We start from the raw sequence: 13,464 nt of genomic DNA on the forward strand, positions 1-13,464 counted from the left end.
GAGTTAATGGAAATCTTTCAGGAAAAACTCTCACGCGTCAAAACGTTTAGCCCACAAATATGCAGCTGAAAGTTATTTAAAAAAAAAATATATATATATATATATATATATATATATATAAAATATATATATATATATATATATATATATAGAGAGAGAGAGAGAGAGAGAGAGAGAGAGAGAGAGAGAGAGAGAGAGAGATTGGATAGGAGCCAGGAGAACATAAAATGTAAAGACAAACAAGTAATTATAGCCTGGCATGCATATTACAGTGTTTAGAATCATGGTTTTGACAACATATTTATTTCTACACGAAACATTTCAGAAATTCAACAGAATACTTTCCCAATTGTGCTTGGTTGTAGTCACGTAAACGACATACTCGGATTTTCGACAAAACGGCTACGTGGTGTTGGATCAACAAAGTTGTGAATTTGAGCGTCGGCGAACCAAGGAAACACAAGATCAGTGAGGGGGCTGTAAGAGGAGGCGGCGGCGACGGCGGGGTGCGGGGGTCACGGTGTCGTGCCGGCGCCCTGCGCCTCCCCCGACGGATCTGAGGGGTCAGGCGGCTGTCTGTGATCCCGCACTGCGTCCTTTTCCACATGGGATTTATTTTCTTGCTGGATGGGCAGGCAGGCGGCCCATGAGGATTCTCATTTTAGATCGGCAGTCTGTAGCTGTCAACGCCGGTCGACAGAGGCGAGCGGACACCCGACCCCGGGTATCCTCCCTCGACACCCCCCTTTTCACTCCCCTCTTTTATTCGCCAATCATACACACACACACACACACATAGCACATGGAACACCCAAGCACACACACACAAACACACGCTTCACATTATTTGTGATGTTGCTGCATCTTACATGATACTTTATTGGATGTTTACTTTTAAACAGCGATACCGCCGCATTATAGTTCATAATAAAGCGGTCCAGTCAGATCTCTGGAGCTCCCCCCGCCCCCCAGAAATGCAGCCCGCCTCCTCCCCTGCGCTGTTAATAATTTGTGCTGTAAAAGATAGCGTGCCTCTCTGAGTTTGTGGGAGTTATTGGCACTGCATTCCCCACCATATTTGTGCGAGGCAGTGATAGAAACATAAATTATTCCTTATCTCTTCTACAATCCATTTTTCAAAGGGTTCACTCCATGTTTGAAGGGTAGCAGCGGCAACAGCCGCAGCCCACATAGTCGGCTACTTCAAGAGATCCGGGGTGGTGATTTCAAACATGACACAATTTTAATGGCAAATTAAGCTCCTGGACCAAAATAAAATAGAGGTAAACATTGGTGTGAGGTCCTAAAGATCGAAAACAGGAAGGAAAGTCTTACCTCTACCAACGCGTGGCTTTTATTTTTGCCCCTAAAGATATACCCATGCCAAATCTTTCCATAAAATTATCTTATGCAAATGTTGATGATGTTTTTGGGCAATAATCACTGAATGAAATCAAAGTGGCCACCATCTCTCATCCTCTATGAATCATCGTCACTTTTGTCAACAGTTCGACCTCGCCAGTAATCATTCTACGTTAATTAGCATTGCGTTGCTACCATAGCAACCGGCAAGCTAAAGTTAAAATGGTTGGTTTGCGCTGATTCATTTGGATGAAGTCCCTGTAGAATCACGGGCCACCTTTCCAGAACAAGACCACTTTGGTGATTTGCGGAGGTCAAGAGGTTCTCTCTCAGTGGAAAGACCAGAAAGTTTTGCCAAAAGCTTGAAAAGTCAAATAATAGCTTGGTCTGGTCGCTCCAGGAAACCTGGCCCAAGCGCTGTCCTCCAGCACGCAAAGCAATTTAGATACGATGCCCAGTCCAGAATGATCTGCATAGACAAAATGACAAATGATAAATATCAAACCCACCGCTGCAGGGCATTAACGTTTCCTTGCGAAGAAGAAACCCGAGCTCTCCCGACTACTATTGATTTTTATTTTATTTTTTTTTCCCTCCGTGTGATGTGAAACCAGCAATCAGCACTCAGGCTGGCAATAGCCCGGAACGGCAGGCGAGACGTCGATGAGTCGCCAACACATTTCAATTAGCCAGCCGCCCTGGACGATCTCTCCCCCGGGGCGAAGAGCGCGAAGGGTGGGGCGCACCGAGCCCCCCCTCCACCCCCGGCCACATATGGTTCTGTGCTAGCTCAAATCAATCAGATAAGGCACTGAAGGGCGGGTTTGTATAGGCTGCAGCCAACTGACAGATCGAGTTGAAGCTTGTGTCTGTCACCGGGCGAAGTAGGAACTCGTTTATGTGTCAATTGACGGAGGAATGGTCAAACGGTTAACTGTTTAGCTTTTGCATCTTCTTGCTCAAGCCATTCAGAAACAGGCCCCCCCCCCCCCCACCCCCACCCCACAATTACGGCACATCCATGGTAGTAAGACTTGCTTGTTACTGACCAACATGCACCGATATCCCAAATTTGGGGGGTTTTATGTTTGCATTTGTTTTATTTCATGTGCTGAACTACAGATGGAAATGCGCTTTCTGATCAATCTGGTGCAGGCATTTCTTCATGTATTTTGATATTCATCAATGTATGTGCACATTGTCCCATAAAATAAACAAACATATTTTAAAAAATGCAATGAAACTTTATCCCCGTTTGCATTGCCTATAAAAGTCAGAAATGTCCACCTTTTTGTATGAACAGGACTGACACAGAATGGAGGGATAAAGTCAATATTCGGAGTTGAGATGGAACGACACCTGTGTGTAAACGGACGCCGTAAGGACTGTTGGACAGTCAATAACGACTTCTCCCGACCTGTTGTGTTGAAAGCAATTGCGACAGTCCAACAACTGTCCAAGCAGTTCATTCACACGTCACACCAGGCATTGGCACTGACACCATCACGCATCAATTATGTGACTGCATAATTGCCTGTCATGGCAATATCCCACTTTGCTGGGTTCTGTGTAAAAGGTGGATGAATGCGCTTCTGTTGTTGTGATTTGACTTGCTCTCAAAGTCTACACTGAAAAAGTACAACAAAGCTGTCATTTGTCTTTTTTTATTCTTATTAAAATTCTGAAAAGCATTAGTTTGCTTGTTTCAAGTAAACATTAGCATTTATAGTTATGGTGAAATGTATTTTACATTGTAATTCAAATTTACAACAGGACAGCGAACTGAACTGTTTCATATTGACCAAAGGATTTTTCTTGAACTGAATGTGATTTGCGGACGTGGACGGAAGGAACGACGTTGACATTGGGAAGAAACTTTGCATTTTGGTTACGTTAACGTTAAAGTTCAAAGTTTAAACATGCATCTGTCCTTGACCGGACGTAATATTCGACCCTCGAATCCGACGCGCAATTGCGCACGTCAGGTAGCGAGTAGGCTACTGGGGATGGGAGGAGCTGCCGCTCAAAACGTACGTACTTGGAATTGTTCTCAAATAACGACGGTAAATGAGCGTGCCTCGTGTGACGCTTGTATGATCGTTTGAATGTGTGTGAGCACGGAAACTCGCAGACGTGCGCTTCTGAACTAAAACTAAGCTAGGTTAGCAACAGCTAACGTGAACGCTGGTAATGTTTGTTCCAACATGATATAAAAACTTGCAGGTTACACAAAATGAATCGCTTTTTATTTAATCTAAGCAAAATACAGTTTGCATTGTTTTATGTTATCCATAGTTAAATCTTTTTCAGTGTAGCTCCTTGTCCCAATGCAGGGACTGTACACTTAAGTATGGTATGAAAAACCTGAATAAACAAAAATGGGGGAAAATGTGTTTGTGGGATGCGTTTGAAGGAGCCTTCGATTAGGGACAGCCTTCCCGCGTTGCGCGTTATGACATCATCGGCTTTCAAATGCAGCCTCCAAAAGATGCAGTCCACAAATTGGGACAAAATCCAAACACTTAGTCAACGATTATGGATTTTGTTATTTCAATGTTTTTCAACTTCTTGGGTTCAGCGATGGATAAAATAAATTTGGATTCAAATAGAAACAAAGCCCTAAAAGCATCGCCACAAGACAGGCTCAGCCATGTTGTTTCATTTTCTGACAGCTCTCATCAACAACAGATTGGTGCCGCTATGGCGTGTGCATGCGTGCGTGCGTGCTGTACATTCCCCATTGAGGGGCCGGGGGGGGGTTGCGGTTGGAGCCACGGGGCCGCAGCGACAACCCTCCGCAGCGACCGACCGACACCCCGCCCCCCTCCGCTCCGCTCCCCCCCGGCCCTGCCCCGAAGAACCCTTCTGGCCTTTTGCTCCTCGCCTGGCTGGCGGCCCTGCATCACGCAGACACACCGCAGGCTCCACCTCCCACCACCACAACGCCCACACCTCCCGACATCCCCACCACACACACGCGCACACACACGCACACACACCGCCTCCCTCGATCGATACGGTTCTCTTCGCCTTTCATCTGACCAGAGCTTTGGAGGAGCCACACTTCCTGGAGCAAACCCAGTACAGCGCCCCCTCCCAGTGTGTTTGTTTGTGTGGGTGGGTGGACGTGGACTTTTTTTCTATGTTCCTGTGCTCGTGAGCGACAATATTTGGTTATAAGAGCTCAGAGTTGCAATCTGGAAAGATGGTGATAGCCAAAAAGCAAAAAGAAGAGATTGCATGCTTATTTGTCTTTATGAAGCAAGAAAGACTGATCTATTTCTGCCCTTTCTTCTCTCCTTATCCCAAAATATTAGGAGTGTAACGAGTCGTTTTAACAACGATTCAATTCGTATCACGATTCGTTTTATGCTTTGTTGCACGTGTGGCAGTGACATCGCAGACTGACCAACTTAATCAAGTAACATTTAACGTCTTTATCTTTAAAAGTGATAAAAAGACACACACACGCAACCCCATATAAAGTCTGCCGTGCTTAACTTCAATGCGTTATTTATCGACGCAATCAATTGATTACCTTTTAAAATAATTTTAGCACAATATATGTCGCCCGGAGGACCGACTGGCTGAAGACAGATCGATGTAGCTGAATAATATAATATCATATAAATCCATATATCGATGGAGTGAATGGATCATTATACCCCTACAAAATAGCCAGCCTTATTTTGGAATGAATGTGAATTTTTCATCTTACCACAACATTTTGGACCATGATATGTTTCCGACCTTTGTGGAAACAGTTTGGGGAAATCTCTTTTCTGTTCCCAGTGCACAAAGCAAGGTGCATACAGACATGCTTGCATGGCTTTGGTGTGGGAGAACAAGCGAGCCCCATCAAACACCTTGATAGGATGACTACATTGTAAACTAGGCCACAAATCTTCTTCTGGATGAATGGACAAAGTGTTGCAATACTTTTGTCCGTATACTATAATATAATGTACAGTATTTCTCTAAATAGTGGTCAGATTCACTCCCCTCCAAAAGTGATTCTTCATACTCCTTTTTGAATATGTTGAGTTTGTATAATGTTATTGTTTGTGTTTTATCATAGCTTGACTGATTTGATTGGTCCAACTACGAGGTATAATGGAATCATGCGATTTGATTGACACATCTCCAAAAGTGTACCCTGCATGTAACAAACAGATAAACCATTCCTAAAGTTACCATTCCACAGAAATGATTTCTTCAATGTATATAAATAGGCTGTATGGTGGGGACATGTCTTTAGTCCAGCGGTGCAACATTGAGCGCCGCCTTTTTCTGGTGCGAGTTGAGGACACTTCGCTGTTCCCTGCGGTCAGACGGAGGGAGGAGACGAGTTTAGAGGGGCGGCGGGGGGGGGGGGGGGGGGGGGGGGGGAGGGGTCCAGGAAGGTACTTGGCAGGAAGATGAAGGGATGAAGATCAAACGGGCCAGCGTGAGGGTGATTAATGCAAAGGGGACATGCGGGATGAAAGCAAGGCAATAAATCAGCCGTTGGGCCTCCATGCTAATTGTAATTGAAATTAATTAGTTTGGTGCAAGGCGTAGAGAATTGCAACTTGTCCGAGGGACATGAAGCGTCAAGTTTGGCATGTCGTATTCAAGGTCAACGTAGAACCCGGCGTAGAGGTTGAGGCCATCAAATAAAAGTACCGTATTTATTTATTTGCTAAAGAGGGACACTTTGACGCTGATTGAGTGAATTTTCAATATCTTCCTTTACAAAACAATTATGGTCCACATCAAATGATTTCAACAATACTTCGTGTGTTTTGATTACTCATTTCTCTTGAAAGGGCACTTTTGAGCAACACTACTACTACGAACACTCGCAAACTTCCTGCGCTTGTTGTGGTCCAGCCTGTCAGTAAGCCGGTGCAATCGTAGAGTCACACATTAACTCCCAGTCCATCCCTCACAGGCAAAGCAACTAGCTGCCTATTCATTAACCCAACGGCTCAGCAGCTCAATGGCACATGCGCAGACTTGCCTGCGTACGTGTGTGTGTGTGGGAGAGAGAGTGTGTGTGTTTACCTGAAGTGACGGGTGGCCGGAGAAGATGGACCTGAACACAAAGAATAATAAATATTTCATATTTTTCAATTTCATACGTCTTTCCATGTTTCACAAAGTAGCATTGGTAAATCTGTGGTACGAATTAATGTGAGATTTTCACTGCTATAAGCATATCTTGGATGAATGATCGTTTAAAACTAAAGCCATGCAGGCTCTAGTTATGACAAAAAAAAGATCATTTGAAATGCACATGGAAAAGATCACCACTATGTATCTGACCGAATTTCTGGAAGATTTAAGTTCAGTGAATTCTGAAGATTCCTTGGTTTCAAATATGAAAGTAGTTACTCCTGCCAAGAGGAAAAAAAATTTTTGGGGGGTTGTACCCCTCCTAAAACTTTTAATATTTTAACTCAACAAAACACACTTACACTTGTAAAGACAAACTTTATAAAATATTCTCTCTTTGAGGAAACAAGTTCTTCATAGTTCTGCATAATTCTCCGAAAGAGGCTTCATGCGCAGCAGCCTCGGAAAAGAGGGATACGTATTGTGTTGAGGACCTGGTAGAATGTTTCGCGACGTGTCTCTCTGAGGGATTCAGTCCCATGTTGAGATCTAATCAATTGCCCCCACGAGACTGCGGACAGCAGCAAAATACACTATATTGCCAAAAGTATTCTCTCACCTGCCTTAACTCAGGCTTTCCCCAATGTTTAGCAGTGTGTACTCTTCCAGGAGCATATTTGTGAGATCACAGTGATATTGGACGAAAAGGCCTGGCTCTCAGTCTGCTCTCGAATTCATCCAAAAGGTGTTTTATCACATCGAGGTCAGGAGTCTGTGCAGGGCAGTCAATTTCATTGACACCAAAATCTCATCCATGTATTTATGGACTTTTGTGCATTGGTGCAAAGTCATGTTTGAAAAGGAAGGGGCCATCCCCAAACTGTTCCCACAAAGTCGGGCATTGTTGAAAAGCTCTTGGTATGCTGAATCCTTCAGAGTACCTTTCACTGGAACTAAGGAGCCAACATTTTGGACAATTCCACGCTCCCAAATTTGCAGGAACAGTTCTTCCATATCTAACTTGTCTGTGCACAAGTGCACAAAGCAAGGTCCATAAAGACATGGATGGGAGAGTTTGGTGGAGATGAGCTTGACTGGTCTTAATAGAGTCCTGACATCAACAGGATAGAACACCTTCTCGTCCAACATCACTCTGTGACCTCACAAATAAGCTTCCGGAAGAGCACTCTTCTGGAAGAGTGCTGAAAAATTCTTCCTAAACCTTGTGGAAAGCCTTTTCAGCAGAATTAAAGCTGTTATAGTGGTAAAGGGTGGACCAACGTCATATTAAACCCTATTGATTAAGAAGACGACATCACTTCAGATCATATGTGAGCGAATACTTTTGGCAATATAGCGTTAACATCCGCTGCTATTAATACACAGTGAGATTTGAACATCGCCCACATCAGAACTCACTATACTACATAGTTCTATCACTACAGTGAGTGCGAACTATAACTCGCATTGCTTTAGACAGTGAATATACACTGGGCACTGCTGACCTCGATTCGGGTCGTTGTGCTTCGGTGGGGAAAATACTTCGAAGACCTCCTCAATTCCACCGACACGTCTTCCCATGAGGAAGCAGAGTCTGGGGTCTCTGAGGCGGGATCTCCTATCTCTGGGTTTGAGGTCACCGAGGTGGTTAAAAAGCTCCTTGGTGGCAAGGCCCCAGGGGAAGATGAGAATTGCCCGGAGTTCCTAAAGGCTCTGGATGTTGTGGGGCTGCCCTGGTTGACACGCCTCTGCAACATCGCGTGGACATCGGGGACAGTACCTCTGCATTGGCAGACTGGGGTGGTGGTCCCCCTTTTTAAGAAGGGGGACTCGAGTGTACGTTCCAACTACAGGGGGATCACACTCCTCAGCCTTCCTGGTAAGGTCTATTCAGGGGTGCTGGCGAGGAGGGTCCATCGGGAAGTCGAACTTCAGATTCAGGACGAGCAGTGTAGTTTTCGTCCTGGCAGTGGAACAGTGGACCAGCCCTACACCCTCGGCAGGGTCCTCGAGGGTGCATGGGAGTTCGGCCAACCAGTCTACATGTGTTTTGTGGAGTTGGAGAAGGCGTTCGACCATGTCCCTAGGGGAGTTCTGTGGGGGGTGCTTCGGGAGTATGGGGTGCCAAACCCCCCGATATGGACTGTTCGGTCCCTGTACGACCAGTGTCAGAATTTGGGCCGCATTGCTGGCAGTAAGTCGGACTCGTTTCTGGTGAGGGTTGGACTCCGCCAAGGCTGCCCTTTGTCACCGATTCTGTTCATAACCTTTATGGACAGAATTTCTAGGCGCAGCCGAGGCGTAGAGGGTCTGCAGTTTGGAGGTCTCAGTATTGCATCTTTGCTTTTGGCAGATGATGTGGTTCTGTTGGCTTCATGAGGCCGTGATCTCCAAATCTCACTGGAGCGGTTCGCAGCAGAGTGTGAAGCGGCTGGGATGAGAATCAGCACCTCCAAATCTGAGACCATGGTCCTCAGTCGGAAAAGGGTGGCGTGCCCTCTCCAGGTCGGGGATGAGATCCTGCCCCAAGTGGAGGAGTTCAAATATCTTAGGGTCTTGGGAAGAATGGAACGGGAGATCGAAAGGCGGATCGTGCAGTGTCTGTAAAGAAGGAGCTAACCCGAAAGGCAAAGCTCTCGATTTACCGGTCGATCTACGTTCCTTCCCTCACCTATGGTCACGAGCTGTGGGTCGTGACCGAAAGAACAAGATACAAGCGACCGAAATGAGTTTCCTCCACAGGCTGTCCGGGCTCTCCCTTATAGATAGGGTGAGAAGCGCGGTCATCCGAGAGGAGCCAGATGAGGTGGCTCGGGCATCTGATTAGGATGCCTCCCGGACACCTCCCTGGTGAGGTGTTCCGGGCACGTTCCACCGGGAGGAGACCCCGGGGACAACCCCGGACACGCTGGAGAGACTACGTCTCTCGGCTGGCCTCAGGATCCCCTCGAAAGAGCTGGAGGAAGTGGCTGGGGAGAGGGAAGTCTGGGCTTCCCTGTTGAGACTGCTGCCCCTGCGACCCGACCTCGGATAAGCGGAGGAAAATGAATGAATGAATGAATGAATGTCATGTTTGAGACTATGACAAAATAGCACATGACCAGAAAGAGTCTGCTTTAGAAGGAAATGATATGAAAACAAATCTGACCTTTGGAAGCTATTTTTCAAAAATCTAACTACAATTGTAACGGATTCCAATTACGTACATTTTGTAATTAAATTATGGAATCTCATTACATGTAATTAGTTCCTTCACGCACGAGCAACACTGCTCGTAAGTCAAGGTGCCACTGTACTCTAATTAGTGAAATACAGAAACATATTTGAGGTTTCTCTAAAAAGGTTACACAACAAGTATGAATATGATCCCTGAAGCCTAACTCCATCATTAAAACATTTTGGTGACAAAATGAGCGTACTCAGTGAATCATGTCCACCATATTTGTGGAGCGTGTCGTTTAAGAGTGTGACGTGGCGAACGTGTGCACGGGGGTTATGCAACACAGTCACACTCTTTTCGCGGGTCTAGATCCTTCTTAAACCTGAGCCTAATGTTTTGTACGATTTTTCTCCTCATTTCTCGGACAGTGCGGGGCCTTTGTCCCAGCTGTCAAGGCTGTTTGCTAGTAGCACCACACACTCTCTGTTAGGACCGGGGGCTTTTCTCTGATTGCACACTCCCTCCACCACAACCGCACCTCCCCTCCCCACCACCCTACGCCGTCCTTCCCCTCCGTCAGGAATCTATATTTCATAAGCGAGCTGTGGAGCTCCAGTGCCCAATTATCAGCAGATAAGGCGCAGGAAGCCCTGGAGCGCCGGCACGGCTATTTAGACGGGCGGCGGGAGGGAGAGAGGGAGGGAGGGATGGGGGAGCTTGGGCGTGGGGGGAAGCGGCAGAGCGAAAAGGCAGGCAGGCAGGGACTCAACCCCTCAGGGATGCGTCGCCCTCACCACGCTATTTTTTCTTTTCCTTCTCCCCCCCCTCCCTCATTGACAGCCGCCCCTCCCGCCAACCTCGCTTCCCTCCCCCCATCAGCGGCAGGGTTCAATTAGTGCCGGCGGCGGCAAGCACCCGCAGCCCCGCTAAGCCTGCGAGCTGAAACGTCTATCAGCACACACCAACAACACGCAAGGCTGACTTCATCCAGCGCGCTTGCGTCACACAACTGACTCGCAAGAGCTCACAAGTGAGCACAACAAGGCCATCTTTATTTGTTTTTGCATGAAACCTGCCACTTTTTGTCTGCTGTTTTTTTCTGTGGTTATTTTAATTGAACATAAATAGAGATGAAGTCTGCAATCAGAGCAAAGTGTAATCTAATGTCCGCATACGGCCACATGCAATGTTAAACCGTAATCTCATCCCGGGGTAAAACTTGATTTGCCGCTCACGTTTTCAGGGACGACCGGTGCCGCTGCGCAAGGTCAATCGGGGGTCAGGCACGGCTCATGGATACGAGACGGATATCGATTCACGGGGACAGGCCGCAAGCATGCATACGCACACTTTCCTTCCCCTCCTCTATTTCCTCTGCAGTCACAGGGCAGGCGTCAGCCAATAGATCAGCCAGGGGCAGGAAATGGCCCAGGTCAGAGGGGGCAGTGTGTGTGTGTGCGTGCGTGCGTGTGATGAAAAGACTAACAGCCTGCTGAAAGCCTTTCTCAAACATAGTCATTCAGGACCTTCTGGATTTGTCAATTCACCTCGAATCAGCGAAGAAAAATCGCACCGACCAAACACCGAAACACTTCTATTTCACTGCCCCTGCGTGTCTTACATCTCCACACATAAGTCAGCCACTATCACCGGGATTTACGGTTGTCCACAGCCATGCAAGTCATTGTTTGCGAGTGCATCTCTCTGGTAGGAAGCTGAGATAACGCATCCCTTTCCCCCGCAGGAGGGGTGCGTGGGGCTGTTGCCGTGGCACGGGGAGCCAGGGATAAGACGGAGGCGAGGCTTCGCCCGCCTCGGGAGGACCCGAGGCTCAGCTGGAGTCCCGCACGTACAGCGTCAGCCGGTGCACAGGGCGTCATGTGTGTGCATGTGCCATGTATGATTGCTGTGCATGACTGAATCAGTATAGGCCTGTGTGTGAGCGAATGTGCCTAAATCTGCATGTGTGTGTATACTGTATATGTGAGGGGAAGTCAGAGGGCAGTGAAGCGGAGGAGGGCAGGCGACGCTTCCAGGCATAGAAAGCAGGCCATCTCCCACTATGGACGCTTTCAAAGAGGAAAGGGGGGCGGCTGGGGGCTGGGAGAGCCTATAAGAGTTCATTTGCATGAGATAAGCTTTTTTATTCTGGTCACACCAAATAATAAGTGCATATCACAGCAAGTCTAATAGGGAGAGTCATACAATGGTGGCGAACGGTCATTTTGGAATACAAGCAAATTGCCAAGGTCACACGATCTATTCCGGGATAATGGTGGACACACGAGTTGTTCGGAGGACAAGCTACAGTCGCCGATGCACTCGTCAGCCGGTCAAAATTGGGACAACAGTGAAACACAAATGCTAACGTACGGGCTGCTGGTGGCCACAGCTCACGACCTCACTCACACGCAGACTTTTCCACGCCACACGCCAACTTATCGGGCCCCGCCTCGAAAAAGGCACATATCTAGCACACAGACATACAGTATTTTCTGTACATTTCATGCTTGTAATGTTTTTGCGTTCCAATATATTTACAATGTGTTCAAAAACTGTGTTTTAATAAGTTGAAATGTGTTCAAAGCATTTGGAAGGCTCAATTTTCATCCAAAACGAGTCTGAAACGTATCCCTATGATGACAGGGTTTCATTCAATTTTTTAAAACATTTTTTTAGACATTTTTAGAATGAAAATGTAGGTGGATGAGTGATATTCATGATGACTATCAATGGTAAAATAGATTGTAACGGACTGGCTTTGTTTGGCATAGTAGTTATGGTTGACTGAATGTTCAGTCCATAATATGTGTGTTTATGTCCCTAAAGATACCGTACGCACGGCTGGGTGAGAGAGTGGGTGGCGGTTGGCGATTGGCGGAGAAGCAGGAAGTAAACGGTGTGTGCAAGTGCGAATGCAAGAGGCACTAGCTTGGGGCTACACATGTGGGAAAACAATGCAGGTTTTCTGTTGGTGTTGTTTCTTAATGTACTTTCTGGAAAGAAGCAGCATTTCAGTGCCTCTGTCAGGATGCTACAATATTCATATTTTAATCCTGCTACTGCTATGTTTGACCATTAACTATACAGTGGACATGAACAAGACAATGGACACAATTGTTTTGCACTGGATGAGAAGACCATATACTATATACATCTCATAGATATTATATTCATAGCAGCATTAGGCATATTTTTCCTGGACAGCAGTGTCATTAAATCAGATGTATTTGCGCATTTCAGGTTGTGGATCTTGTTTTGTGCGAGTCGAGTTGTGGTAGCGATGATTCAAATATGGGACGGTATTGAATATTGCCGGCTTGGGTCGGAGCCCGATCTTGGGAGGGGGAAAAAAAGACAGTCGAGAGCTCGAGTCTCACCTTGGCCAAATTCCACGCTCAACAAGCTGTAGGGCCACCAAATTTGTAGTTTCTTAAGTATGTACGTTTGTAGGTGCTGTGTGTTTCGCCAGCGGCATCAGAAGAAAACAAGACGAAGACAAACGACAAGAGCTCAGAACAGCAGCAAAACGGTTAGGAGGAAGCGAACTTCCCCAGTTGACACTAATTCCACGGCGAGAATCCCCCGGCCGCTAACTTCAGACATCTGCTTTCAGTTAGCTCGCAGCGCATTGACGCGTTTCCTGTGCTGCTGCTTCACGCAGGGCCGGCCACGACGCAGCCCTCCCTACGCCACCACAGACAAACCCTGGAGACGATCCACTGCGTGACTTAGAGACCCACACACAAACAAATAACAAACCACATGAAGGAGAAATTTCAAATCACGTATAGTTTGGCTAAAACACAGTGGCCGGATGGTTAAAACGCAGTGGACGAATGGTT

General features: G+C 46.7%; 1 long non-coding RNA gene across 1 annotated transcript in view; it reads right to left on the reverse strand.

Moving 5' to 3' along the window:
* Window positions 1–260: 260 nt before the first annotated feature.
* Window positions 261–13,464, reverse strand: part of LOC133475587 (uncharacterized) — a 28,444-nt gene continuing 15,240 nt past the window's right edge. Inside the window, exons 3-4 of the long non-coding RNA XR_009787881.1 lie at window positions 6,409–6,439; window positions 261–1,831 (exon numbers count right to left, since the gene is read on the reverse strand). This is a non-coding gene — a long non-coding RNA (uncharacterized LOC133475587). The remainder of the gene's footprint in view (window positions 1,832–6,408; window positions 6,440–13,464) is intronic.

The sequence above is a fragment of the Phyllopteryx taeniolatus genome, chromosome 1 (assembly GCF_024500385.1).
Source record: "Phyllopteryx taeniolatus isolate TA_2022b chromosome 1, UOR_Ptae_1.2, whole genome shotgun sequence".
NCBI lineage: Eukaryota > Metazoa > Chordata > Actinopteri > Syngnathiformes > Syngnathidae > Phyllopteryx > Phyllopteryx taeniolatus.